At 40.0% G+C, this 27,004-nt stretch overlaps 2 protein-coding genes across 9 annotated transcripts in view; one reads left to right on the forward strand and one right to left on the reverse strand.

Moving 5' to 3' along the window:
- KRIT1 (KRIT1 ankyrin repeat containing) overlaps nt 1–621 on the reverse strand; it is a 38,467-nt gene extending 37,846 nt beyond the window's left edge. For 2 of the 3 annotated variants that reach the window (XM_025290838.3, XM_006078349.4), the window contains exon 1: nt 205–620. The gene's annotated coding sequence lies outside the window, so the exon portion shown is untranslated. Of the gene's footprint in view, nt 1–204 lie in introns of all 3 variants that reach the window. The other variant, XM_006078350.4, reaches the window with a different exon arrangement.
- Nucleotides 622–728: 107 nt separating this feature from the next.
- Nucleotides 729–27,004, forward strand: part of ANKIB1 (ankyrin repeat and IBR domain containing 1) — a 154,813-nt gene continuing 128,537 nt past the window's right edge. For 2 of the 6 annotated variants that reach the window (XM_025290833.3, XM_025290834.3), the window contains exon 1: nt 731–1,256. The gene's annotated coding sequence lies outside the window, so the exon portion shown is untranslated. Of the gene's footprint in view, nt 1,257–24,444; nt 24,597–27,004 lie in introns of all 6 variants that reach the window. The other 4 variants (XM_025290835.3, XM_044947138.2, XM_044947137.2 and 1 more) reach the window with 4 other exon arrangements.

Genomic DNA, 27,004 nt, shown 5'->3' on the forward strand with positions numbered 1-27,004 from the left:
CAATCGCTTTTCCTGAAGTGACAAAAATAAAAACTTCCTAGGAGGTTTTTCCTCGGCCACCACCACCCATCAGCGTCCATTACCAGAAAAGGGCGGGCACGCCTCTTTGCACAAAGAGATGCCACCCAAAAAGTCTTTGGCGTCTCCGTAACTACTTATAAGAAATGAAGTCCTTGCCTAGATGGAGACAGTTCGGCCTCCTACCTCTCCGTCTCTCTCGTTGGAGTCTGGACCGTCCTCCTCCACGTCTCACCCGTGCTTGGGGGCCGAGTGCCTCCCGGGCCGCTACATTCAACTCAGTGGGTGGGACAGTCACCTGGGGGCGGGGGCGGGGGCCCTTCACAGCTTTCTCATTCCGCCTTCCCTTCGCTTTCCCAGCGGCCAGGCCCAACTTCCTGTGACAGGAAAACACTCGGTCGCCAGTTGAAGCCGCCCGGCGTGTACGGCCGCGACCCACACCCGGCAACTCGAGAGATCCGGTCTCTGGGATCGGAGAGCCTCTTGTCCACCGGCTCTTTATTAGCCTCTGCTCGCCTCTGAGCTCTGCGCCATACACACTTCACCTGCTTTCTAAATTAGGGGATTCCAGGTCTTCAAAGGCCTTAGCTTTCCATCCCGCTGCTACCGGGGCGAGGAAATCGCTTCCGGGTTCACACCCCTTGAAGCCTCCCGGTTGGCGGGGAAGAGCTTCCGGGGCAGCGGCTGAGGTGCTGCCGTTCCTGCCGCTTCTCGCTTGGGGTGCCGGCTGTCTGGGGCTGGTGGCGAGCGGCTCGGGGACCGGGTGGTGGCGGCTGCGGGCGCGCCAGCAGCTGAGCCGGAGGCGGGGGAGGGGAGGAGGACGGCCCGGGCTGCGCGCGCGCGCGCTCCAGGCTGGAGCCTGAGCCGGACTTGACCGCGAGGCGGAGGCGAGAGCCACCGCCCCCTCTTCCCCTCCCCCGAATAAGGCGGCGCGGCGGCCGGAGAGGGATGGGGGGCGCCCGCCCAGTCTGAGCCTCGCCGCGGGCGCCTCCAGCTCTCGCTGCGTCCCCACGGGCCTCCAGTGCGCACTCTCGGCCCCAGCAGTCTCTGCCAGGCGGGCGCGTCCGGGCCAGCGAGGAGGGGGCGCACGCCGAGAAGAGGCGTCCCCCCGGGTGGGTGGGGCGCAGAGAGTACCTGAGGTCACCGGCTCGGCGAGAGAGACAGGGGCGCCACGGCGGTGGCAGAGCTGCAGAGCTGCAGGGTCCACCCGACCCTTACCCTCAGCCCGGGAAGTAACCGTAAGTCTCAGCCTCGCCGTGCGGGTCTTTTTGAGGCGGTTTCTACCCATTTTGAGCTCCGAGTTCAGCGCTACCTAGTTCACGCCCTCCCGGGACTCGTACAGATGCCGTCTCCCTTCTCTTCTGGAGGATTGTCTGTTCCCGTCTCTGAACAGGCAACATCCTCTGTCTGCCTCCTGTGAGCTTTTCTGTCAGCGAATTTGCAAGCCTCGGTGTCTCCGTGGCGCGTCCCAGCCTCCTCATCTGGATGCATCTCCTTGTCCCTCCGTCCTCAAAGGATCTGTGCCCTCCCTCTATTTCTGTGTGTACCCCGGACCTCACAGCCTCCCCCGCCCATCCTCTGAGACGTGGAAAGCCACGGGTTCGTCCGTTCTGGAGAGCTCGAGAGTCTGGAGCGGGTGGATGGATGAAAGCGTTCTGGAGGGCTGTGATGGGTGGGGATAATAGCTCCAGTGAACCTTTATTTTTGCAGCTTTCTGCCACCACACAAAATCGGGCCGTTCCCCTGGACCTCCATTCCTCTCCTCTCCTGTGTATATAAGCTGTTTTCTGTGTGTGACTGTTTGAGTCGCAGGAAATTGGAATTAGAGCTGTAATTAAGCATCTCCGGAGGAGGTTTGGAGAATTAGTCTCACAAGCTGTATTCACACGAAGTGGCATATTGAACAGTCTTGTATTGAAATGAAGACCCATTCCAGGGGAGATTTACTAGTAGGTCTGAGAAATCCGTATGAAAAACGGAAGTCTCATATTTTCAAATGTGTTTTGGTTACCTTTTGATAATTTTAGTGTTTTGGATTTACATTTAATTCTTACAGTGTGTGTGATGTGAAAACCTTTGTACTGGAAGGTTTTGCTTTCTTAGTAAAGGAAAAAAGTAGCTAAAGTGATTTTTGATCATGTCATATTATATTTGTCAAGATATTATTTGAAATCCTTAATTCCACAGAGATCTTTTTGAATTTGGTTTGGCTCAGCCACCTACAGATGTTACTCACCATTGTGCCTGTCACCTTCCTGTTTCTTAGTTTAAAGAAAAAAAAAATTCACCGTAAAAACCATCAACGTGTATTTCCAGATTTTGAACTAAGCATTTTTTTCTTCGTTAAAATTTGGTTTGCTTTTTTTAAATTGCCACTGCAGAACTTTCCAGAAATTACCCTTAAGAATAACTGTAACGCTGTCAGTGTCTGGTGACTTGGGTGCCCTCATGTAGTTTATACTTTTCAAGGCATTGAAGAAAGCAAAAGATAATTTAAGAATGATTTTCCTCTGTGTATTGCAGGCTCTCTGTTACTCTTCTTTAAATTATTCTCTTATGTAGACTGGTAGCTTTGGGGGGAGGGGTGTATGTGTGTGTGTGTGTTTTCCTGAAAACATTATCATTTTGTTCAGAAAGGTAAATGTATTTAAGAGTGATTTTTTTTGTTTGTTTGTTTTCAAAACCTCCCAGCAGTTGATTTGAGGCTATTATTTGATTTATAACTGCACACTGTTCACAGATTTTAGTTTGAAGTAGGCTTAAGAGATGTAGCTCCAGCTGTCTCTCTGGAAATGTACTTTGCTGGCATGTTTCAGAAGCCAAGCACCGCACAGAGTCAAATGTATTACTAAGGGTGTGGTTTTTACGTTTAGTAAAATGGGAAATAACTTGAAGAAAATCTTTAAAAAAAAAAGTGTATTGACCTCTATTACCTCTGGACTTAGAGTGGAGAAGATAGGGCTGTATCTCCACATTATGCTTTTTCCCTCATCCATTGCACTGGGAATTTTGAGTTTTCAATATGAAAGTGTTCCCGAACCATGCTGCCTGTGCCATAAGTGTGGGCTGTAACAGGTGGCTGCTGAGACATGGGAGAGAAATTTTGTTTGCTACTCTTTTATACTCCTATAATGGGAGCACTACCCACTTTTGAGAGAGTTGGGGTTTTTTTGTTTCCTTCTCTGGGGTGTGCATTTGAACTTGTGAAAGTGAAATATGTGTATTTACAACTTACTTGTAGGTAAAAGCTTAAACTAATTTTCATATATAAATAGATGGAAGAACCAAGATTTAAATTTATCTGATTCTCCTCCAATGGAAGTTAGGAAAGATTCCTCAGTGTTTTGGGTACTTTTCCCCATTTGGGGATGCACAGTTAATTAGATGAAATTTTAAAATATTTCTAATATTGAACTTTATATATGACACATTTGCCAAAACAGATTTGAGAGTGACTTCATCATTATTAAAAAGACCAGTCTGAGAGGAGTTTCTGTGCATGGTCTTAAAATGCGTAGGTATTTTGTTTTCTTTCTCGAAGTGTGATTTACTCAGACAATAGTATTGGTAATTTGGAGATTCTTTATTTTTCAGACAACCTCAGATTACCTGTTTTTTGTGTGTGTTTTTTTTTTCAGATAACTAACTTTCATATTCACTTCATTTCAGTAACCTTTATTAAATGCCTACTCTGTGTACCAGGCTGTGTGTTAGATTCGGGGACTCCAAGGATAAGTAAATTAAGATTCCTTTCCTTATTGAATTTGCCTTTCTGTATATTTGACTGTGATTTTATCCATATACCTTTACAGACATCTCTAATACGTTTTTAAGTCACTTGACCATATTTCAGGATTGTTTGACTTCCTTTCTATGAGAATTAACACAGTAAAGGCCATTTATTGAATGTTTAATTCACATTGACCACCATGTATTTAGTTATTACATTATTTCATTTGATTCTTATTACTTTCCTAAGAAGTATTTTATCTCCATTTAAAAACCACACAGATTCTGGTTTATAGTAATGCTGAATATTGTTTTATTTGTTATACGCTAGAAAAGATTTGACATTAAGATTTCCCATTAAGGAAAAAGACTTGTAATATAGTTGAAAGTGAAAGTTGCTTAGTGATGTCCGACTCTTTGCGACCCCATGGACTATAGCCCATGAAATTCTCCAGGCCAGAATACTGGAGTGGGTAGCTTTTCCCTTCTCCAGGGATCGAACCCATGTCTCCTGCATTGCAGGCAGATTCTTTACCAGCTGAGCCACAAGGGAAGTCCTTGTTATATAGTTATGTATAAACTTGTTATATAGTTATAACTTTAATTTTTTTTCCTGTAGGTAAAACAATTTTTAAAGTTGAAGTAAAGTTGATTTACAACGTGTTAATTACTGCTGTATAACCATTTGATTCAGTTATAGATATATATACATTCTTTTAAAAATACTCTTTTCCATTATGGTTTATCATAGAATATTGAATGTAGTTCTCTGTGATGTACAGTAGGATCTTGCTTCTTACCTATTTAGATAAAAACTTATATCTGCTAACCCCAGCCTCCTGCTACATTCCTCTGCCAGTCCCCTCCCCATGGCAACCACCAGTCTCTTCTCTTTGTGTTTCTGTTTCATAGATAGGTTCATTTGTGTCATATTTTGGATTCCACATACGAGTGATACCGTGTGGTATTTGTCTTTCTTTCTTGTTTACTTCACTTAGTATGATAATCTCTAGTTGCATCAGATCAGATCAGTCGCGTCCTACTCTTCGCGACCCCATGAATCGCAGCACACCAGGCCTCCCTGTCCATCACCAACTCCCGGAGTTCACTCAGACTCACGTCCATTGAGTCAGTGATGCCATCCAGCCATCTTATCCTCTGTCGTCCCCTTCTCCTCTGCCCCCAATCCCTCCCAGCATCAGAGTCTTTTCCAATGAGTCAACTCTTTGCATGAGGTGGCCAAAGGACTGGAGTTTCAGCTTTAGCATCATTCCTTCCAAAAAAATCCCAGGGCTGATCTCCTTCAGAATGGACAGGTTAGATCTCCTTGCAGTCCCAGGGACTCTCAAGAGTCTTCTCCAACACCACAGTTCAAAAGCATCAATTCTTCGACGCTCAGCTTTCTTCACAGTCCCACTCTCACATCCATACATGACCACAGGAAAAACCATAGCCTTGACTAGATGAACCTTTGTTGGCAAAGTAATGTCTCTGCTTTTGAATATGCTATCTAGGTTGGTCATAACTTTCCTTCCAAGGAGTAAGCGTCTTTTAATTTCATGGCTGCAGTCACCATCTGTAGTGATTTTGGAGCCCAGAAAAATAAAGTCTGACACTGTTTCCACTGTTTCCCCATCTATTTCCCATGAAGTGGTGGGACCGGATGCCATGATCTTCGTTTTCTGAATGTTAAGCTTTAAGCCAACTTTTTCACTCTCCACTTTCACTTTCATCAAGAGGCTTTTGTGTTCCTCTTCACTTTCTGCCATAAGGGTGGTGTCATCTGCATATCTGAGGTTATTGATATTTCTCCTGGCCATCTTGATTCCAGCTTGTGCTTCTTCCAGTCCAGCGTTTCTCATGATGTACTCTGCATGTAAGTTAAATAAGCAGGGTGACAATATACAGCCTTGACGTACTCCTTTTCCTATTTGGAACCAGTCTGTTGTTCCATGTCCAGTTCTAACTGTTGCTTCCTGACCTGCATACAGATTTCTCAAGAGGCAGATCAGGTGTTCTGGTATTCCCATCTCTTTAGAATTTTCCACAGTTGAATCATATTGCTGCAAATGGCATTTTTTCATTCTTTTTTTATATAGCTGAGTAGCATTCCATTGTGTATATGTACCACATCTTTATTCATCAATCAGTGGACATTTAGATTGCTTCCGTGTCTTGGCTGTTGTAAATTGCGCTGCTTTGAACATGGAGGTGGTACATGTATCTTTTTGAATTATAGATTTGTCCAGATATATGCCCAAGAGTGGGATTGCTGGATCCATATGGTAATTCTGTTTTTAGTTTTCTAAGGAACCTCCGTATATTTTCCACAGTGGCTGCAACAACTTACATTCCTACCAGTAGTGTAGGAGGGTTCCCTTTCTCCACACCTTCTATAGCATTTGTTATTTGTAGACTTTTTAGTGATGGCCATTCTTACTGGTGTGAGGTGGTAACTCATTGTAGTTCTGATTTGTATTTCCCTAATAATTAGAGGTGTTGAGCATCTTTTTGTGTGCCTGTTGACCATCTGTATTTCTTCTTTGGAGAAATGTCTATTTAGATCTTCTGCCCAGTTTTGGATTGGGCTGTTTGTTTTGTTTTTGACTTGTAAGAGCTATTTGTAGTTTTTGAAAATTAAGCCCTTGTCAGTTGCATCATTTTGCAAATATTTTCTCCTATTCTGTAGGTTGTCTTTTCATTATTTTCTTTTTTTATGGTTTCCTTTACTTTGCAAAAACTTGCAAGTTTAATTGGGTTCCATTTGTTTATTTTTGTTTTTAATTTCTATTGCCTTTGGAGGCTAACCAAAGAAGACATTGATATGATTTATGTCAGAATATTTTGCCTATGTTCTCTTCTAGGAGTTTTATGGTGTCATGTCTAATGTTTAAGTCTTTAAGCCATTTTGAATTTATTTTTGCGTATGATGAGAGGATGTGTTCTTTTTACATGTGGCTGTCCAGCTTTCCATAACATCACTTGTTGAAGAGTTGTCTTTTTCTCATTGTATATTCTTGCCTCTTTTGTCGAAGATTAATGACTGTAGATGTGTGGGTTTATTTCTGGGCTCTTTGTTCTGTTCCATTAATCCATATGTCTGTTTTTGTGCCAGTACCATGCTGTTTTGATTACTGTAGCTTTGTTGTATTGTTGGAAGCTTGAGAGGGTGATGCCTCTTGCTTTGTTCTTTTTCTTCAGGATTGCTTTGGCAATTCTGGGCCGAATTTCATGGTTCTGTATGAATTTTAGGATTTACACATTTTAGTTCTGTGGAAAATGTCATGGGTAATTTAATAAGGATCACATTAAACCTGTAGATTGCTTTGGGTGGTATGACCATTTTAACAATATTAATTCTTCCAATCCAAGAGCATGGTATATCTTTCTATTTCTTTGACTCATCTACAGTTTCCTTTCTTAATGTTTTATAGTTCTCAGTGTATAAGTCTTTTACCCCTTGGTCAGGACAGGTTAATAATACTTTGAATGAAAGATTCTAATTTCATAAGGTATTAGTATCTTTTATTTACTGGAACAGATGAATTGTATAGTATCAAAATGTAGTTTTCAGTTGTTTAAACCTTTGAAAAGACACTCTGAAGTTCTGTGTGCTTACCTGTAACATAGATTTTCAGGCATATGTAACTTTTTTTTTTTTCTAGTTAATCAGGGGGACCAAGAGCCTAGAAAATGTACTAAAAATATTTGTATTCTCCATGAAGGAGAGAGTATTGAGCAATATAAAATCTATTCAGCTTTTAAACATTTTGAGTTTAATTTTAACAGTTCTTTGATGTCTTGAAGAGTTTTGGTTTCTGCAATGAAAATGTATTCCTTCTGATTTAGAAATGATCTTAACTCATCTATTGGAAGGATATATGCTTTATCAGCACTTTGATATAGTTCAATCTAATTATTTTTCAGACCCTCTTAGACTTTTTAAAAGATGATCAACCAGTGTCAGGTCTTTAGACCAAGTTTCATTTGTATTCTGTTTTTTGGGGTTTTGTGGGGTTTTTTCCCTTTTTTTCTTTTTTTTTTTTTTTTAAACCCAAACTGTCAACAGTTAGCCATTCTTTAGACTAAGGCCTTTTGCTTCTGATTATATATTCTTGTTTTTAGGAATGTAGAGCATATAATCTTCCAAGTTCCTAAGAAAGATAATCCTTGATATTTTTCAAACATCAGTCTAATATATATGTATATATTTTAGCTTGACATAGAATTCAGTGTGGTAGAATTCTTGGTACTTAGATCACTGTATTTTCTGATCGGAATAATACTGGGGGTAGAATTTGTATTCAAGATATAACTGACAAAATCATTAATGTGTTAGGTACTGGGACCACACAGATGAATAAAGTCAGAATTCCTTTTATTAAGGAACTTCCAAACGCCTATTTAAAATCCATGAGAAGATAAGAAAGTTCACTTAAAAACCCTGAAATGTGACTTTCCTGGTGGTTCAGTGGTTAAGAGTCTGCCTGTTAATGCAGGGGACATGGGTTCAGTCCCTGGTCCAGGAAGATCCCACATGCCACAGGCAACCAAGCCCGAGCTCCACAATAAAAGAAGCCGCTGCAGTGAGAAGCCCGCATCCCACAGCTAGAGAACAGCCCCCACTCGCTGCAACTAAAAAACCCGCACAGCAACGAAGACCCAGCACAGCCAAAATAAATACAATTCAAAAGCAAAGACATTGAGATGCCTTTATGCCAAATGCATAAAAACATTGCCCTCCTATTCATGTTTCCCCTCTGGGTATTGGAAAGGAAAGTATGTAAATATACATATTAAGGCAGCGTTTTCATTCTGTCTCCTAGCTTCAGACAATAGCTGCTTATCATTTGCTGTAACACCAGATGTTCTGTATCACATATTGATAATAACATTAAAAAAAAACTATTTTGAAATCATTTCAGATTTAACAGAAAAGATGTCAGAACAGTACAAAGAACTCCTATATCTCCTTCATTCGGATTTCACCATTGTTAATATTTTACTGTATTTCTTCCACTGCCTGTTCTATTTCTTTATATGTATGTTACATACATGTTTGTGTATGTGTGTATAAATGCATACATATATACCCATAATCACAGTCTTTTTTTTTTTGAAACTTTTGGAGCAAGCTATAGACATGGTGTTCCATCGCCCATAAATACTACAGTGTCTATTTCTCAAAAACAAAGCATTGTCTTATGTAACCCTACAAATCAGAAAATAGGCATTGATACAACAACCCTACCAATCTATTCATATTTCATTGACTCTCCCAACAATATCTGTTTCTTTTCTGGTCTAGGATCGTATCCATGAATACATGTTGTATTTAGTTGTCATGTTTTTACAGACTTGTTCAGCTTCCTTTTCCCCCTGTCTTTCATGTCTTTGACAGTTTTAGGAAGTACAGACCCTCCGTTCTTTAGGATGACCCTTAACCTAGGCCCATGTGCTATTTCCTCGTGAGTCCAATCAAGTCTGACATGCCTGGCAGGAATACCACTGAAGTGGGGCTGTGCCATTCCCGGTGCCTTGCATCCGCAGGCATATGATGTCAAATCGCACTGCTGCTGGTGATAAACACCTTGATCATATTGGTGTCCTTTTGCATTTGATCAGTGTATGTGTGAAGAGGTATTCCAAAATTACACATCTTGACTCTCTTCAAACCTCTACTCACTAGCCTTGGTGTGGGTATCAGTGATGACTCCCACCTGAATTAATTGCTTGTATATTTTTCTGTTTCTGTTAGTCCTTTTACATGTATTAGTTGGTATTTTAAGGTAGAACTTTGCTTTCTCCTCTGTTTATGAGTTTATTAAATCAGTAAGGACTCATGGGTTTTGATTTGAGTGTGCTGTGATTTGTTACTTATTCTTTATTTTGCTGTCTCAGTTGTCCCTGGTTTAGCCAGTGGGCGCCCTTTCAAGCTGGCTCCCATGCCAACTTATCATGCGCTGTCTCATTCATTGTGCACTTCTGGCACATGCTGTTTGTTCCTGATTCGTACTGTACTTTGCCTGGCCTAGCCCTGGAATCAGCCATTTCTCCAAGGAGCCTTATTTGGTATTTTTGTTCATGTAGAAGATGGTTTTTAAAAACAAAAGTTTAGAGACTTAGTTTGCTCATTGCCACTGGGGTGTCATTGCTTATAGGAACTAGGAAATGTGTGAGTATGGTTTATATACATGTGTATATATATATAATACACTCATATACATCCATCATTATTTCTATACCTGTGTACATATGTTATAAAACCAGGAGTTTGTTTGTATACTTCTAATTCCAATCTGGTATCCCAGGGTTCTTCTAATCTTTGCCCTTTCCATGTTTATAATGCCTTCTCTGGTGGTAAGAAGCTTGGCTTCACATTAACCTCATTATAGTCATCATTTGTCCAGTTGTTTTGTTTCCATTCTCTCCGTCATGCAGACCATCATCTCCGTATATCTCTCCCTACCACACCCTGCATCGTTGACTGCTGAGCCTATTGGCCTGTGGATCCACAGGCCCTCACTGGGCCCACAGCACCCTGTCTGCATACAACACCCTGTTATCCTCACCTCCGGGACACACCTGTGTTGGCCTTCCTGACATGCCCTCAGTGCTCTGCGTTCTTGGCCAGCGTACTGACTACTTTACATAGCTCAATATTTCATTAGTTAATTTATAAGCATATTTCCAAGATTTACAAACATACATATATGTGATGAAATATATACCTATATAATATTACTGTTATAGAACTACAGATTTATGAACATAGTGTGTATGTATATAGTACACACACACATACCCCTACCTACCGGTGATAGAATGATTCATGACCATAAAGTTCTCCCATACTGATATGTATTCCTCTTTGATACAAGGCCTTGCTGCTTCTCCTATCTATTTCTCCACCTCTTGAATCTTGGTTAGCCTTATGATTTGCTTTGGCCAATTAATATGATGGATATGATGTGTTCTGGGGTTTAGTCTTTAAGAAGACTTCAAAGAATGCTTTCCCACAGCTGCCATGTAAGGAAGCCGGTCTAGCTTACAACAGGGTGGGAGAACCAAGACACTCCAGTCACCACCAACCAGCTATCTTGGACGTACTAACCTCGCTGACGGTTGAGCTGAATGCACCTGCAGAGGAACCAGAGGTGAAAAAAGCAAAGAGATGGCCCAGCCAACCTATAGAGTTGTGAGAAATGACGTTGCTTAGAGGCAGCAAGCTTGAAGTGGTTAGTTTTGTAGTAGTAGATATCTGAAGCCATATCTGTTTTCATTTTGGACATCTGTGTTGTCTCTAGTCTTCTATTACAAACAATATTGTGACAAGTATCTTGTACATAATGTATACTGCTTAATTTTGACAAATAATGCCAGATTATTTTCCAGAAACGTTGACACAGTTCTTACTGCCATCATTTCAATCTGAGAGTAACTATTTACCTCAGAAACTCACTATCACTGATATTTTTCTTTGAATATAAAATCAGTTTTAAAAAGTTTCTTAAGGTGCTTAATTCTGCATTTTCCTAACTACTTGTGAAGCTGAACATCTTTTCATATATTTGCTGGTCCTTTTGATTTTTCAGGTCTTTGAATTGCTTATTCATAGCTTTACTTATTTTTTCCTGTTGGATTTTTTTCCTTATTGAGTTGTTGGTTGCCTTTGATACATCTGGATATAATCCTTTAGCTTTGTTTGCCAGTATGTTTTGTCAGTCTGTCTTCTGTTTTTTGTCTTAGTTTATGGAATCACTGGCCACACATTTTCTTTTGGTCTTTCACATTATCATTTATGTCTATCTTTTCCCCTGTGGCTTCCAGTATTCTAGTCTTGAGAATATCCCTATACTGTTCTGAGTATACAAATTTTTTCTCAATTTTCTTCTGATCTTGTATTGTCTTTCCTGTCGATCAGAAATCATCTTCAGTTGCTCTAGAAATCAGAAAGAGAGTGGTAGAAACAAACCGGGGGATGGGCCTTTTCCTTAAGTACAGCCATCCTTCTGTATCTGCAGGGATTACTTCCAGGGCCCCAGGCAGAAATCTGCGGATGTTTTAAGTCCCTTACAATCAGCCCACCATGTATGCTGGTTTCTTATCCATGGATATGGAGGGCCACTGTAAGAGAAGTTAGAGGGAAGCCTAGGGCTGGTTCCAGTGGTGGTTCCATTGGCCTGTCAGGGATACAGACTCACTTGCCATTCTTTTCAGTCGTCCATAACAGGTGCTTGTCACCTTTCGGTCCCAGGATGGCATTCCAGTTTGAGCAGCAGCTTCTGTTTCTTCTTCCATCAACCGTGGCTCTGCTGCTTTTAGGATCAAATCCAGTTTGATGACTGTAACCTCTGGGGTTGGGACCAAGACAAAACAGGTCCCCCATTAGTAATAAGTACTCATGAAATAGTTTTTCTGTTCTTTGAAAAAAATTAATGCTGATTTTGCTTTCTGTGTCATAGTAAATGTGGGCAGAATAAGGCCCCAGAATCTTTTTCTTTAATCTATCAGTCAGCCAGCTGTTTTTGTCCCCAGTTATTTATAAGTAAACAGGGAAATAAGCATGATGGTATTTTCAAATTGGAAACTGTTGTTGAGAACACAGGACTTTATCACTATGCTCAATAAATGTGCCAGAACTTAACGGTGGGTGTAAAACTGAATGTGTGATCCTGTCCTCAAGTTTACCACTTAATTAGGGAAGCAGGTTAAGCACTTTATTATAGTATTAGATGGTGGGTGGAGTGTATTATCAGGTTAGGGAGGCAGGACACCTAATTGGTAGTGGAGGCTTGGAGAACCATGATCAGGGACCTTGATAGAGAAAATGGCTTCTAAACTGAGACCTGGATGACCAGTAGAAGTTAGCCTGCTGAGGAGGAGTTTATAGGGGCATGGCAAGAGCATTGCTGTAGCTTGAGTAGTCTAGAGGTAGGTCTGATAGAGATAGACTATGGTGAGATCGATTCTGATATTAGCAGGAACTTTTCTTTAACAGCTTAAGGGCTAGAAGCCTTGGAAGGTTTTTAAGTGGAATTGGACAAAAGCAGATCTGTCTTAAGCTAGTTGGCTTAAGGGGATGCTTTGGGGGCTGAAATCTGGAAGCAAGGGCACCTATTAGGTAGGACATTCATCTGATATATTAAAATCTGTCCCATATTAGTTCAGTAAATGTTTATTGAACACCTAATTGAATATAATGTAGGAGAATACAGAAATACTATTAAACATAGTTTCTATTTTCAAGAATTCTGTATTTTAAAATAACTAAAGACTTGATAATCAACAGTATGAGGCAGTATGCTAACATTATGGCTTCTATTCTGTCAAACGATAAGTACAGATAAGAATTAAAACTTGAATCCATAGAGAACTAGAATAAATAATCCTAACACTTATATGGAACTGCAAACGACCCAGAATTGCCAAAGTAATCCTGAGAAGAAAGAACAAAGTTGGAGCTAAGACCCTCCCAGATTTCAGTCTACACTGTATAGCTACAGTAATCAAAGCAGAATGATCTTAGCACAAAAACACACAGATTAATGGAACATAAGAGCCCAGAAGTAAAGCCCTGTACTTATAGTCAAACAACAAACAATCTGATCAGAAAGTGGGCAGAAGACTTGAGTAGATATTTTTATAAAGACACACAGATGGCCAACAGGTGTATGAAAAGATGCTCAGCATTGCCAACTATTTGAGAAATGCAAATCACACTGCTTGGAATGGCTTATCTTGAAAAAGTCTACAAATGACAAATGTTGGATACGATGTGGAGAAAAGGGAATCCCTGTTCCTCAAAAAACTATAAGTAGGACTATCATATGATCCAGCAATTCCACTCCTGGGGATATATCCAGAAAAAAAACAAAAACACTAATTTGAAAAGATACATGCACCCCGGTGTTCATAGCAGCAGTATTTATAATAGCTAAGACACGGAAGCAAGCTCAGGTGCCATCAACAGACAAATGGCTTAAGGTGTAGTGTGGATATATCTCTATATGTATACATATATACATACAATGGAATGTTGCTCAGACATAAAAATATAATATTGCCAACATGCATGGACCTAGAGGATATGCTTAGTGAAATAAGTTAAACAGAGAAAGACAAATATTATATGACATCATTCATATGTGGAATCTAAAACATAATATAAATAAGTTATATGCAAAAGACAAACAGACTCACAGATACAGAAAACAAACTTATGGTTGCCAGAGGGGGAAGCGGAGGTGGGGAGGGATAAATCAGTGGTATGGCATTGACAGATAAAAACCACCGTGTAAAAATAGGGGATCTTCCAGGTGGCGCTAGTGGTAAAGAACACACCTGCCAATGTAAGAGATGTGGGTTCGATCCTGGTTCAGGAAGATCCCCTGGAGGAGGAAATGGCAACCCACTCTAGTATTCTTGCCTGGAGAATCCCATGGACAGAGGAGCCTGGTTGGCTGCAGTGGATAGGGTCATAAAGAGTCAGGCACAACTGAAGCAACTTACCTTGCATGCATGTGAAAAATAGGATTAGCAGGGAAGATTTACTGTGTATAGCACTGGGAATTACATCTATTATCTTATAGTAACCTATAATGGAATACAATCTGCAAAAATATTGAATACACCTGAAATTAAGTGTCATAAATCAACTACAATTTTAAAAAACTTAAAATAAAAACACTTGAATAGATCTTCGAACACACACTCACTCTCTCTCTCCCTCTCTCTCTCTCTCTCTCTCCCCCTCTCTCTCAAATCCTAAAGATCTCTGTGACTCCAAAGTTCATATACCAGGCTGTCTTCAGTACACTATATCCCCTTCCTTATTTAATTATCAGTATGTTGCTTATAAATTTCTGAATCCTTGTGAAATAAGATGAGAGTACAATTAAAATTGCTTTCAATTTGGGATACAGAGTATCAGAGGAGCTCCTTTCTCTAGGCAGCCTCTGTGCTCGATGGAGTATAACCAGGAGGATAAATGTTGGTCAGAAAAATTACCACATTACCTGAATGAAACAGTTACTGTAAAGTCTTGAGATTCCTTTCTGGGAAACTTAGTATTTTTTAAAATAAGTTAATTTGTTTTAATTGGAGGGTATTTACTTTACAATATTGTGATGGCTTTTGCCATACATCGGCATGAATCGGCCACAAGTATACATGTGTCCCCCCGTCCTGGGTCCCCCTCCCGCCTCCCTTCCCACCTCATCCCTCTGGGTTGTCCCAGAGCACCAGCTTTGGGTGCCCTGCGGAGGGCAAGCATTGCATGCCATTTCACTAGGTAGCTGAATAGCATTCTTATTAATGTTAGGGATCTTTTCCCCCCATAGTTAATGTATAGATGAAAGAATGAGAAAAGGGCACACTCTGTTGCCAATAAATAAAGTGATGGATTTTGGTGTTATATTTATTTTTATTTCCAGAAACCAGGTATAAAGATGATTCTTTCAATCTTTCTAGCACCTTTCTTTATTTAAATCTAATATACTAGCTATTTTAAATCAGGCCAGATAAAGTTAACTGAAGGTAATAATTTTATCTTTTAGTGTCTAAGGATGTGCTTGTCATGTGATTTCTCCACACATTTATTTTTCTCATCCGTAAATTGATGCCTTTGGAGAAATAATCTTCTGAAGGAATTTTCTTGCTGTGAAATGTGACGACGCAGCATTCACAGAATTACTTTAAAAGTTCAAATATAATATTCTGATTGGAAAGACATTGCCTGTTCTATAGAATAGTGAGGACTAGAAAGGAAGGGTAAAGGTTGGGCTGGTAACTTGGTATCATAGAATGTAAAAAAGCAAGGAAACTTGGAGAGAGGTGTACCTCTGATTTTTTCATTTAACCATTCCAAAATTCTGAATGTGGATTAAATGCTAGTTACATAAGGCAGTCAAAAGTGAAACATAATAAGGTTTCTATGTTCAAGATTTTATGGTCTAGTAGCCTTTTTCAACAGGCATTCCTTGAGAGAATTGAGCCTTAATGTTCAAAGTTTAGCATGTATCAGTCACTGGGAGAGCTTGAGTGCAGATTGCTGGGCCCCACCCCCAGAGTTTCTGATTTAGTAAGTCCAGGGAAGAACCTGAGAGTTCACACTTCCAGCACGTTCCCAGGTGCTGCTGGTGTCTCTGACATCTATTGTAGAGAATTAACTTATTTCTCTCATGCTTCTGGGATGGTACTATTTGTATACAAGCATTGGGAGAATTTTAAAAAACAGTTCCTCATTGAAAATCATTTTCTGTGTTCAGAGTTCTTTAGATGAGGAGCCCTGACAGGGGAGATAATAAAATGAATGAAAAATTTTGCTACAATTTAGATTTTGATGCAGTATTTAAAATTCCATAACTTTTTGTTATGATGCTAAGTTTTAAAAATTCAGGATATAAATGTGTGTGTATCACAGTGATCTAAAAGCAGTTCTCCCAAAACTAAAGAAAGTCTACAATGAAATAGCTTAAAATGAATGAAATTAGCCATAATTCCAATCTTATTTCATAAAAGAAGGTAAACACAGAATTGTACATATGTAAGATTAGCAGTCAGGTACAGGATGGATAGGAGCGAGAAAAAAATGGTTCCAATCCATTTACACAGGAGTGTCTCTCATTCCCCTGCTACCTAGAGTATCATTTTAAAGCGACCTCTCCAGATGGAATTTCCTGCCCTTAAATCCAGGCAGTGGCAGTCACAAATCAGTGACCTGTTTAATGTAACGTGTAGCTAAACTGTCTCCATGATGCCTCTCACCACCTGCCTTTTCCTTATTCACACTCTTTACTCCTTGGTGTCGTTTGTTTACACTACTTTTCCTTAATTGGACTTTAGGCGTCTCATTTTTGTGTCCTATTTAATGCATTTATTTTCCACAGTTTGTTGCGATCCACACAGTCCAAGGCTTTGGTATAGTCAATAAAGCAGAAATAGATGTTTTTCTGGAACTCTCTTGCTTTTTTGATGATCCAGCGGATGTTGGCAATTTGATCTCTTGTTCCTCTGCCTTTTCTAAAACCAGCTTGAACATCAGGAAGTTCACGGTTCACATATTGCTGAAGCCTGGCTTGGAGAATTTTGAGCATTACTTTACTAGCGTGTGAGATGAGTGCAGTTGTGCGGTAGTTTGAGCATTCTTTGGCATTGCCTTTCTTTGGGATTGGAATGAAAGAAATGGGAACACCAGATCACCTGACCTGCCTCTTGAGAAACCTATATGGAGGTCAGAAAGCAACAGTTAGAACCGGACATGGAACAACAGACTGGTTCCAAATAGGAAAAGGAGTCCGTCAAGGCTGTATACTGTCACCCTGCTTATTTGACTTATATGCAGAGTACATTATGAGAAACGCTGGGCTGGAAGAAGCACAAGCTGGAATCAAGATTGCCAGGAGAAATATCAGTAACCTCAGATATGCAGATGACACCACCCTTGTGGCAGAAAGTGAGGAGGAACTGAAGAGCCTCTTGATTAAAGTGAAAGAAGAGAGTGAAAAAGTTGGCTTAAAGCTCAACATTCAGAAAACGAAGATCATGGCATCTGGTCCCATCACTTCATGGGAAACAGTGGAAACAGTGTCAGACTTCATTTTTGGGGGCTCCAAAATCACTACAGATAGTGACTGCAGCCATGAAATTAAAAGATGCTTACTCCTTGGAAGGAAAGTTATGACCAACCTAGATAGCATATTGAAAAGCAGAGACATTACTTTGCCAGCAAAAGTCCGTCTAGTGAAGGCTATGATTTTTCCAATGGTCATGTATGGATGTGAGAGTTGGACTGTGAAGAAAGCTGAGCATTGAAGAATTGATTTGAACTGTGGTGTTGGAGAAGACTCTTGAGAGTCCCTTGGACTGCAAGGAGATCCAACCAGTCCATTCTGAAGGAGATCAGCCCTGGGATTTCTTTGGAAGGAATGATGCTAAAGCTGAAACTCCAATACTTTGGCCACCTCATGCGAAGAGTTGACTCATTGGAAAAGACTCTGATGCTGGGAGGGGTTGGGGGCAGGAGGAGAAGGGGACGACAGAGGATGAGATGGCTGGATGGCATCACCGACTTGATGGACATGGGTCTGAGTGAACTGCGGAAGTTGGTGATGGACAGGGAGGCCTGGTGTGCTGCGATTCATGGGGTCGCAAAGAGTCAGACACGACTGAGCGACTGAACTGAATTGTAGTGTAACTTATTTAAGTAACTTATAATTGAATAGAATAGATAGGAAGGAAATCTCAGCATTTTAAAATTGGAAAAATGTGTGGAAAGCATCAGCGGGCTTATATTTTAATGTTAAATTGTTTATACAAAAAGAAGTACAACTTGTATATTGTCAGTTTCTAAATGGTAGCTCCAGTCCAGACCTCTCTCCTCAGCTTCAGACTTATGTATCCTTTTGCCTGCCTGGTATTAATAGGTTTCTTGAGTGTACCATTCAAATATAGGCAGATCTCCTTCCTTTCCAGTCACCTCACTGCTTGCAGTCTTCCTCTCAGTAATAACCCCTTTCTTCCTGGTGTTCAAACCAAGAACCCTGAAGTCATTCTTGTCTTTTCCTTCTCTCTCATCTGTACTTCCAATCTGTCAGCAAATTCTGTCTCTTCTTACTTTTAGAATAAATCCAGAGTCTGAGTATTCACTACCTTTGCTGCTAACTCTCCAGTCCAAGCTGTCATCATCTTTTACTTGGATTATTGCAGCCGCTTTCTGGATAGTCTCCCTGCTTCTAACCTTGGCACCACCCCCATTAGTCTTCTTAGACAGTCAGCTAGGGTGATCTTGTTAAAGCAAGTCAGGTCATTTCATTCCTTTCCCCCAAACCCTCTAGTGCCTTCCCTTTTCATCCAAAATAAAAGCCTAAGGGTTTATGATGACCCTTCAAGACCCTAGACAGTGTGCCTGCCCCCATTATATCTCCTGACTTCATATCCTACCACTTTCTTCTTCACTGTGCACCACACAGGTCTCCTCTCTGTTCCTTGAACACACAGGGCATGTTTCTTTTCACTCACTTGTTGCCTCTGCCTGGAATACTCTTGTCCCTAGATAACACGTGGCTCACTATTTCATCTTAAAAGTCACCCTCCCTAATCATCCTATGAAAAATTACTACATCCCCCAGTTCTATCCTCTTCCGGGCTTTATTACTATTTTTTCAATAACACCTTACACTATCGAATACAGAGTGTAAACTCCATGGGAATGGGGAATAAAATACTGGGAGTGGGAATAAAAATATTTTATTTTGTTCCTGCTGTATTTCCCTTACACGCTTGGGACGTGGTTGATGCTCAATAAATGTTGGTTGCATGAATTTATTATATTATGTGCTTATTTTGCTTATGCTCTGAGAAGTGTGCTTGACAATCATGTGCTTCTAGAATAGGCTACAGACCATTGACTTCCAGCTCTTATTTTTCTGCTCCTCCCTTTTCTAAAAATATGTTCTGTGCCTTTTATTTTGACTTGAAATTACTTTTTGACTGATTTTTATTGCAGCATGCTTCCCTAGCATATGTCGTTCCTAAGTCTATATATTCTTTTGAGAAATGAGCATTTTTTAATCCTCTGTAAACCAACAGTTAGAACTGGACATGGAACAACAGACTGGTTCCAAATAGGAAAAGGAGTACGTCAAGGCTGTATATTGTCACCCTGCTTATTTAACTTATATGCAGAGTACATCATGAGAAACACTGGGCTGGAGGAAGCACAAGCTGGAATCAGGATTGCCGGGAGAAATATCAATAACTTCAGATATGCAGATGACACTACCCTGATGGCAGAAAGTGAAGACAAACGGAAGAGCCTCTTGATGAAAGTGAAAGAGGAGAGTGAAAAGTTGGCTTAAAGCTCAACATTCAAAAAACTAAGATCATGGCATCCAGTCCCATCACCTCATGGCAAATAGATGGGGAAACAGTGGATAGAGTGTCAGACTTTATTTTTCCGGGCTCCAAAATCACTGCAGATGGTGACTGCAGCCATGAAATTAAAAGACGCTTACTTCTTGGAAGGAAAGTTATGACCAACCTAGACAGCATATTAAAAAGCAGAGACATTACTTTGCCAACAAAGGTCCATCTAGTCAAGGCTATGGTTTTTCCAGTGGTCATGTAGATTCCGTATGGATGTGGGAATTGGACTATAAATAAAGCTGAGCACCGAAGAATGGATGCTTTTGAACTGTGGTGTTGGAGAAGACTATTGAGAGTCCCTTGGACTGCAGGGAGATCCAACCAGTCCATTCTAAAGGAGATGGGTCCTGGGTGTTCATTGGAAGGAACGATGCTGAAGCTGAAACTCCAATACTTTGGCCACCTGATGTGAAGAGTTGACTCATTGGAAAAGACCCTGATGCTGGGAAATATTGAGGGCAGGTGGAGAAGGGGACGACAGAGGATGAGATGGTTGGATGGCATCACCGACTCAATGGACATGGGTTTGGCTAGACTCCGGGAGTTGGTGATGGACAGGGAGGCCTGGCGTGCTGTGGTTCATGGGGTCGCAAAGAACTGGACATGACTGAGCGACTGAACTGAACTGAAAGCATATGAATTTTTACATCACTGTCATTGAAAGTGGAGTTTCCTAACAGTCATTATTATATTTGGATATGGAGCTTGCTTTTAGATGACTCTGCATCATGATTTATAACTTTATACTGTAGATTCTTTAATATTCTCCGAGAATGGTTGATCGAAGAAGGCAGTGGCACCCCACTCCAGTACTCTTGCCTAGAAAATCCCATGGGCGGAGGAGCCTGGTAGGCTGCAGTCCATGGGGTCGCTAAGAGTCGGACACAACTGAGAAACTTCACTTTTCACTTTCCCGCATTGGAGAAGGAAATGGCAACCCACTCCAGTGTTCTTGCCTGGAGAATCCCAGGGACGGGGGAGCCTGGTGGGCTGCCGTCTATGGGGTCGCACAGAGTCGGACATGACTGAAGTGACTTAGCAAGAATGGTCGATACCTATTCCTCCTTGTAAACCAGAATGGAGGGTACTTGGTCCCGATTCAATTTTTGAGTATTTTGTAGGTTCTAGTGTTTTTGTGTAGCCGATGCTTACTAACTACCTTAATTGGAGCAGTTAGATCCCACAGAGGTACCTTGCCCTCTTTCTCTCAAGCCCAGCAAGACTTGGATCGTATTGCTGTGGAAGTCATACACTGTAGATATTTCAGTTCAAATATTGTGCCCTACTGTCATATCATGTTTTAAATCCTGCCTAACTTTTCAATTTGAAAAAGTGTCACTGAAGCACTTAGGGTTATCCTGTTGCTATTTCTTCAGGATACAGGGAAACGTTGGTGGCTCAAATATGAATTTTTCATGTCTTTTTTAGGTATTAAAGGTTGTTATAGTCCTCTGTCTTTCATTACTTCACTAAGATATATGGAATACAAAGTGAATTCGAAAACGTTAAGTCAAATACATAGGATTCAGGTTCTTGTCTCTGCTGTTGAAGAATTTCCAGTCTCAGTCTGGGTCTCTGGCTTGCAGTAGACAGACAGTTAAGGGAAGCCCTTAACCTTTATTTTGTTGCTATGGCAATGGAATGTACTTAATGCTAAGATTCAGTGTCAATAGCTAAAGATATGTAAAGTATAAACAGATCTTCCAGATACAAACCAAGACTTGAATGTCAATATGTATAATAATAGTAGGGACTTTGCTGAGAAAACAGATACTGCCACATGGCTTAAGACCTCTTGTGGGGGGTAAGAACATAGCTTCAAAGGTGTACATAAGCTTATCCATACTAGTGAAGTTAGAACCAACTTAGCAAATTAAAAGGTAGAGACATTACTTTACCAACAAAGGTCCATCTAGTCAAAGCTATGGTTTTCCTAGTAGTCATGTATGGATGTGAGAGTTGGACTATAAAGAAGGATGAAGGCCAAAGAATCGATGCTTTTGAACTGTGGCTGTTGGAGAAGACTCTTGAGAGTCCCTTGGACTGCAAGGTGATCCAACCAGTCCATTCTAAAGGAGATCAGTCCTGAATATTCATTGGAAGGACTGATGCTGAAACTCCAATACTTTGGCCACCTGATGCGAAGAGCTGACTGATTTGAAAAGACCCTATGCGGGGAAAGATTGAGGGCAGGAGAAGGAGACAACAGAGGATGAGATGGTTGAATGGCATCACTGAGTTGGTGGACATGAGTTTGAGTAAAGTCCAGGAGTTGGTGATGGACAGGGAGGCTGGCATGCTGCAGTCTCTGGGGTCACAAACAGTCAGACCCGACTTAGCAACTGAGCTGAATATAAAACAATAGAGAAAGGACTAATTTATTATCTATGTGCATGCATGCTCAGTCACTTCAGTCATGTCCAATTCTTTGCGACCCTATGGACTGTAGCCTGTCACGCTCCTTCGTCCATGGGATTCTCCAGGCAAGAATACTGGAGTGGGTTGCTATGCCCTTCTTCAGAGAATCTTCCCAACCCAGGCATTGAACTTGTGTCTCTTATGTCTTCTGCATTGGCAGGTGGGTTCTTTAGCACTAGTACCACTTGGGAAGCCCAGTTATCTATGTTTCATATCAAAATTATGTATTCATCAAATGAGGAAATGCTCATGATAAAAATTAAGTGCAAAAGAAAGAATTTCACCTTTATTTTTACATCATGATCCAGTTCTGGACTTAAAAGAAGGCTCTGTACATACAGAAGGAAAATATGCCAATGTGTTAACAGTAATTATTACAGGGTTTAAGGGTAATAGTGATCTTTTAATTTTCTTCTTTATCTTTTTCTATGTATTTTCCAATTTTTATACTCTGTATAAAATTTTATTAAGCATTTTTAAAGAAGGAAACAAGTTTTTGGAACTAGATATAGCTGTGTGATTCTAGGCAAGTTAGTAATGATGATGATGATGCCTACATTGTACAGCGCATGCATGCTCAGTGACCCAGTCACGTCTAACTCATTTTTGCAACCCTGTGGACTATATAGCCCACCAGGCTCCTCTGTCCATGGGATTTTCCAGGCAAGAATACTGAAGTGGGTTGCCCTTTCCTCCTCCAGGTACATTTGCTGAATTGCTACTATTTAGGAAATATTGAATGTATTTTATATATGTTGTTACTCTGTTTTATAATAACCCAGCAATGGAGGCTTAATTATCTGTTTTACATATGGGGGGAAAAAAATCTCAAAAATTTTAAGTAGCTTGTAAGCTAGTAAGTGTCAGAGCCAGGATTCAAACTGAAGCTTGTCTTCAGATTTTTCTAAATGTACCATAAGGCCTTCCCCAAATAATTAAACTCCCGAAGCCTGTGTTTCTTTACTATAAAATGCAGGTGGGATTGTAGTATAGGTTAAACCATAAGACTAGGTGTTTTTATGAGCTTTTCCTTATAGACCTAGGCTTCTGGCGTTTTTTTTCAGTTGACTTCTGTACATGTATTGTTTGAGTTGTTAGTTTCATTAATAGCATTATTTGAAATTTACAGTCTTAAGCCTGTAAGTTACATTTTGTCAAAGAACAGCAAAGTGAATCCATCAATTGGAATTTTATTCTTTATAGTTATTATGTTTATATAATGCAATTTTGTAGTCATTTTCGGAAATTTCATTTTCATGAAGATCAGTGCTAATGATCCTTTGTTAAAAGGGGTAAAGTTTATGTTTCTCACCTTCTTTAAGAAAATGTTTTGTTGAGTGACGCTTGGAAGCACTTCTGTGTCTTCCCTGAGTTCTGACAAGTTGAGAGGTAAAAACAGTAAGCATATCCAGTTTTTTCTCTCCAGATTTGTTTATATCCTTGGAGTAGACAAAAATTAGAAATATAACACCAGTTGGGCTCCTTCAAATGGAAAAAAACATCAGGGGGGGCAGGAAGTTTTAAGTTTCATACTTTGTCTACAAGTTTAGAAGTTAGTGTAAAAAGGCTGCTGAAATGCCTATGTGTGATGAACCGAGTCCCAGCTGACAGCTATTCTTATAATGAACACAATGGATAAATTAGATACAGATTGTTTACTCTTATATTCACTTGCTCTGTTGCTTTTGGGTACACTATACACCTCTCAGAAAATCCAGGATAAGTATTTTCAAGTATTGTATTTGGGCTTTAAATTGTTCTACCTGACTCTCTTGAGTTTGGATTTGGAAAATACAGACACTCGTATCTGTGGGAAATATAAGGAAGTATAAAACTATACTTAGCCACAAGTTTACATTTTGATTGGATTAAAAAACCCACTTCTTTAGATAATGATTGTGCAGATTTTTTGGTATGTTTTAGCTACTACACAGTATTCCATTGTATGACTAACCACCGTTTATCTGTTCTACTGATGAATAGCTAGGTTATTCCATATATTTAGAAAAACCAACTTCAAGGTAGTGGTTTTTCTGCAAGAGAGTGGGAGGGAAATGATTGTGGCAGGGGAAAAAACCTGATTATGCATTACATCCTTATAAATGCAGAGATTTGAAACAATTATGGGGGAAAAGACAGTGACATGTACATGAAATAAACTACTGTTAACAGTATCTTGTTTAAAATATCTCTGCTTCTCCTAGTTATAAATGTGTTTCCCCACAGTTTTTTTCTGAAAGAATTATTGTTTGGCCTTTCACATTTTGATTTGCCATTCATTTGGAATTTCAGTTTTGTGTGAGGTTTTAGGTAGATTTCAAGACTGCTTTTTTTCTTTTTTTCCCCATGTAGATGTCATTGACCGAGCATTATTGAGAAGACCATCCTTTAAGAAGCAGATTTTTTAAAGTGGAAAATAATAAGCATGTTTGCATGTTGATAGGTGATCAGGGCATATATCGTCCCTCAATTCTGGGGAACTGCTGGCCTATGAATGGGATAAGGTAAATGAAAGAGTATAGTTTTTGGAAAAGAAGAAAATTTTTTAAAAAGCAAGGAATTCATAGTATATGTAGGTCATTTACCTTTGCTTTGTAAGCGATGCATGTGCTTTCATTCTAACAGGAAGAAAAGAAAAAAATGAATGCATGTTGGTTTATAAACTTGACTATGAGAAGATGAAAGAATTCCTTCCATGTGCTTGTTTTGTTCATGAGAAAAGGGTAGGTCCTGAGCAGATAGATCTTTGCAGGGAAGAATTGTGGAGGGTTGAGGAGAAATAATGAAGTATGAAAGTGCAGTTAATTCATGTTTTCCCTCTCTCTCAATACTTTCAAATTCTGTAAAAGAGAGTATAGCACCTGCTTTTGAGTAGAATTCTTGAACCAGACCTTGTAATAGGCTGCTGGCTTGCTCGAAGTTTCACTTTGGGTCAGATGTTCGTCCTTAGTCCAGATAGCTGTGGGCCAGTGGGGGAGATACATGATAGAAAACACGATGACTTACACATTCTTTGTTCAGATGCAGAAGGAAACACTTCTTTCTTGGTCCCTCCAACAGAAGCCCTAGAATTAAGTCAGTGGTCCACTTTGCACGAACTGTTCACTGTGGATAGAAGAATAAAAAACATTGATTAGCCAGATTGGGGCCTTATGCTTACCACTAGGGTAGAGCCTTTATTATTTTTTTTTAATTTTTTTTTTATTGAAGGATAATTGCTTTACAGAATTTTGTTGTTTTCTGTCAAACCTCAACATATATCCCATCCCTTTTGAACCTCCCTCCCATCTCCCTCCCCATCCCAGCCCTCTAGGCTGATGATACAGAGCCCCTGTTTGAGTTTGCTGAGCCATACAGCACATTCCTGTTGGCTATCTATTTTACATGTGGTAATGAAAGTTTCCATGTTACTCTTTCCATACATCTCACCCTCTCCTCCCCTCTCCCCATGTCCATAAGTTCATTCTGTCTGTTTCTCCATTGCTGCCCTGTAAGTAAATTCTTCAGAACCATTTTTCTAGATTCCGTATATGTGCGTTAGAATACGATATTTATCTTTCTCTTTCTGACTCACTTCACTCTGTGTAATAGGTTCTAGGTTCATCCACCTCATCAGACTCAAATGCATTCCTTTTTATGGCTGAGTAGTATTCCATTGTGTATACATACCATAACTTCTTTTTTATCTGTTGATGGACATCTAGGTTGCTTCCATGTTCTAGCTATTGTAAGTAGTGTTGCAATGAACAATGAGATACATGTGTCTTTTTCAACCCTGGTTTCCTCAGAGTGGGATTGCTGGGTCATATGGTGGTTTTATTCCTAGTTTTTTAAGGAATCTCCATACCGTCTTCCATAGTAGCTGTATCAATTTACATTCCCACCAACAGTGCAAAAGCCTTCCTTTTTCTCCAAAGCCTCTCCAGCATTTACCGTTTGTAGACTTCTTGATGACGGCCATTCTGACCGATATGAAGTGATATCTCATTGTGGTTATGATTTGCATTTCTCTAATTTTCTCCCATTCCGAGGGTTGTCTTTTCACCTTGCTTATAGTTTCCTTTGCTGTGCAAAAGCTTTTAAGTTTAATCAGGTCCCACTTGTTTACTTTTGTTTTTATTTCCGTTACTCTAGGAGCTGGGTCATAGAGGATCTTGCTTTGATTTATGTCATCGAATGTTCTGCCTATGTTTTCCTCTAAGAGTTTCATAGTTTCTGGTCTTACATTTAGGTCTTTGATCCATTTCGAGTTTATCTTTGTGTACGGTATTAGGAAGTGTTCTCATTCCATTCTTTTACATGTAGCTGTCCAGTTTTCCCAGCACCATTTATTGAAAAGGCTGTCTTTGCCACATTGTATATTCTTGTCTCCTTTGTCAAAAATAAGGTACCCATAGGTGTATGGGTTTATTTCTGGGCTTTCTATCTTGTTCCATTGGTCTATATTTCTGTTTTTGTGCCAGTACCATACTATCTTGATGACCATAGCTTTGTAGTATAATCTGAAGTCAGGCAGGTTGATTCCTCCACTCCATTCTTCTTTCTCAGGACTGCTTTGGCTATTTGGTGTCTTTGTGTTTCCATAGGAATTGTGAAGTTTTTTATTCTAGTTCTGTGAAAAATGCCATTGGTAATTTGATAGGGATCACATTGAATCTGTAGATTGTGTTTGGTAGTATAGTCATTTTCACAATATTGATTCTTCCTACCCAGGAACATGGAATATCTCTCTATCTGTTTATGTCATTTTTGAACTCTTTCATTAGTGTCTTATAATTTTCTGTGTATAGTTCTTTTGTCTCCTTAGGTAAGTTTATTCCTAGATATTTAATTCTTTTTGTTGCAATGGTGAATGGGATTGATTCCTTAACTTCTCTTTCTGATCTTTCATTGTTACTATATAGAAATGCAA

The sequence above is a fragment of the Bubalus bubalis genome, chromosome 8 (assembly GCF_019923935.1).
Source record: "Bubalus bubalis isolate 160015118507 breed Murrah chromosome 8, NDDB_SH_1, whole genome shotgun sequence".
Classification (NCBI taxonomy): Eukaryota; Metazoa; Chordata; class Mammalia; order Artiodactyla; family Bovidae; genus Bubalus; species Bubalus bubalis.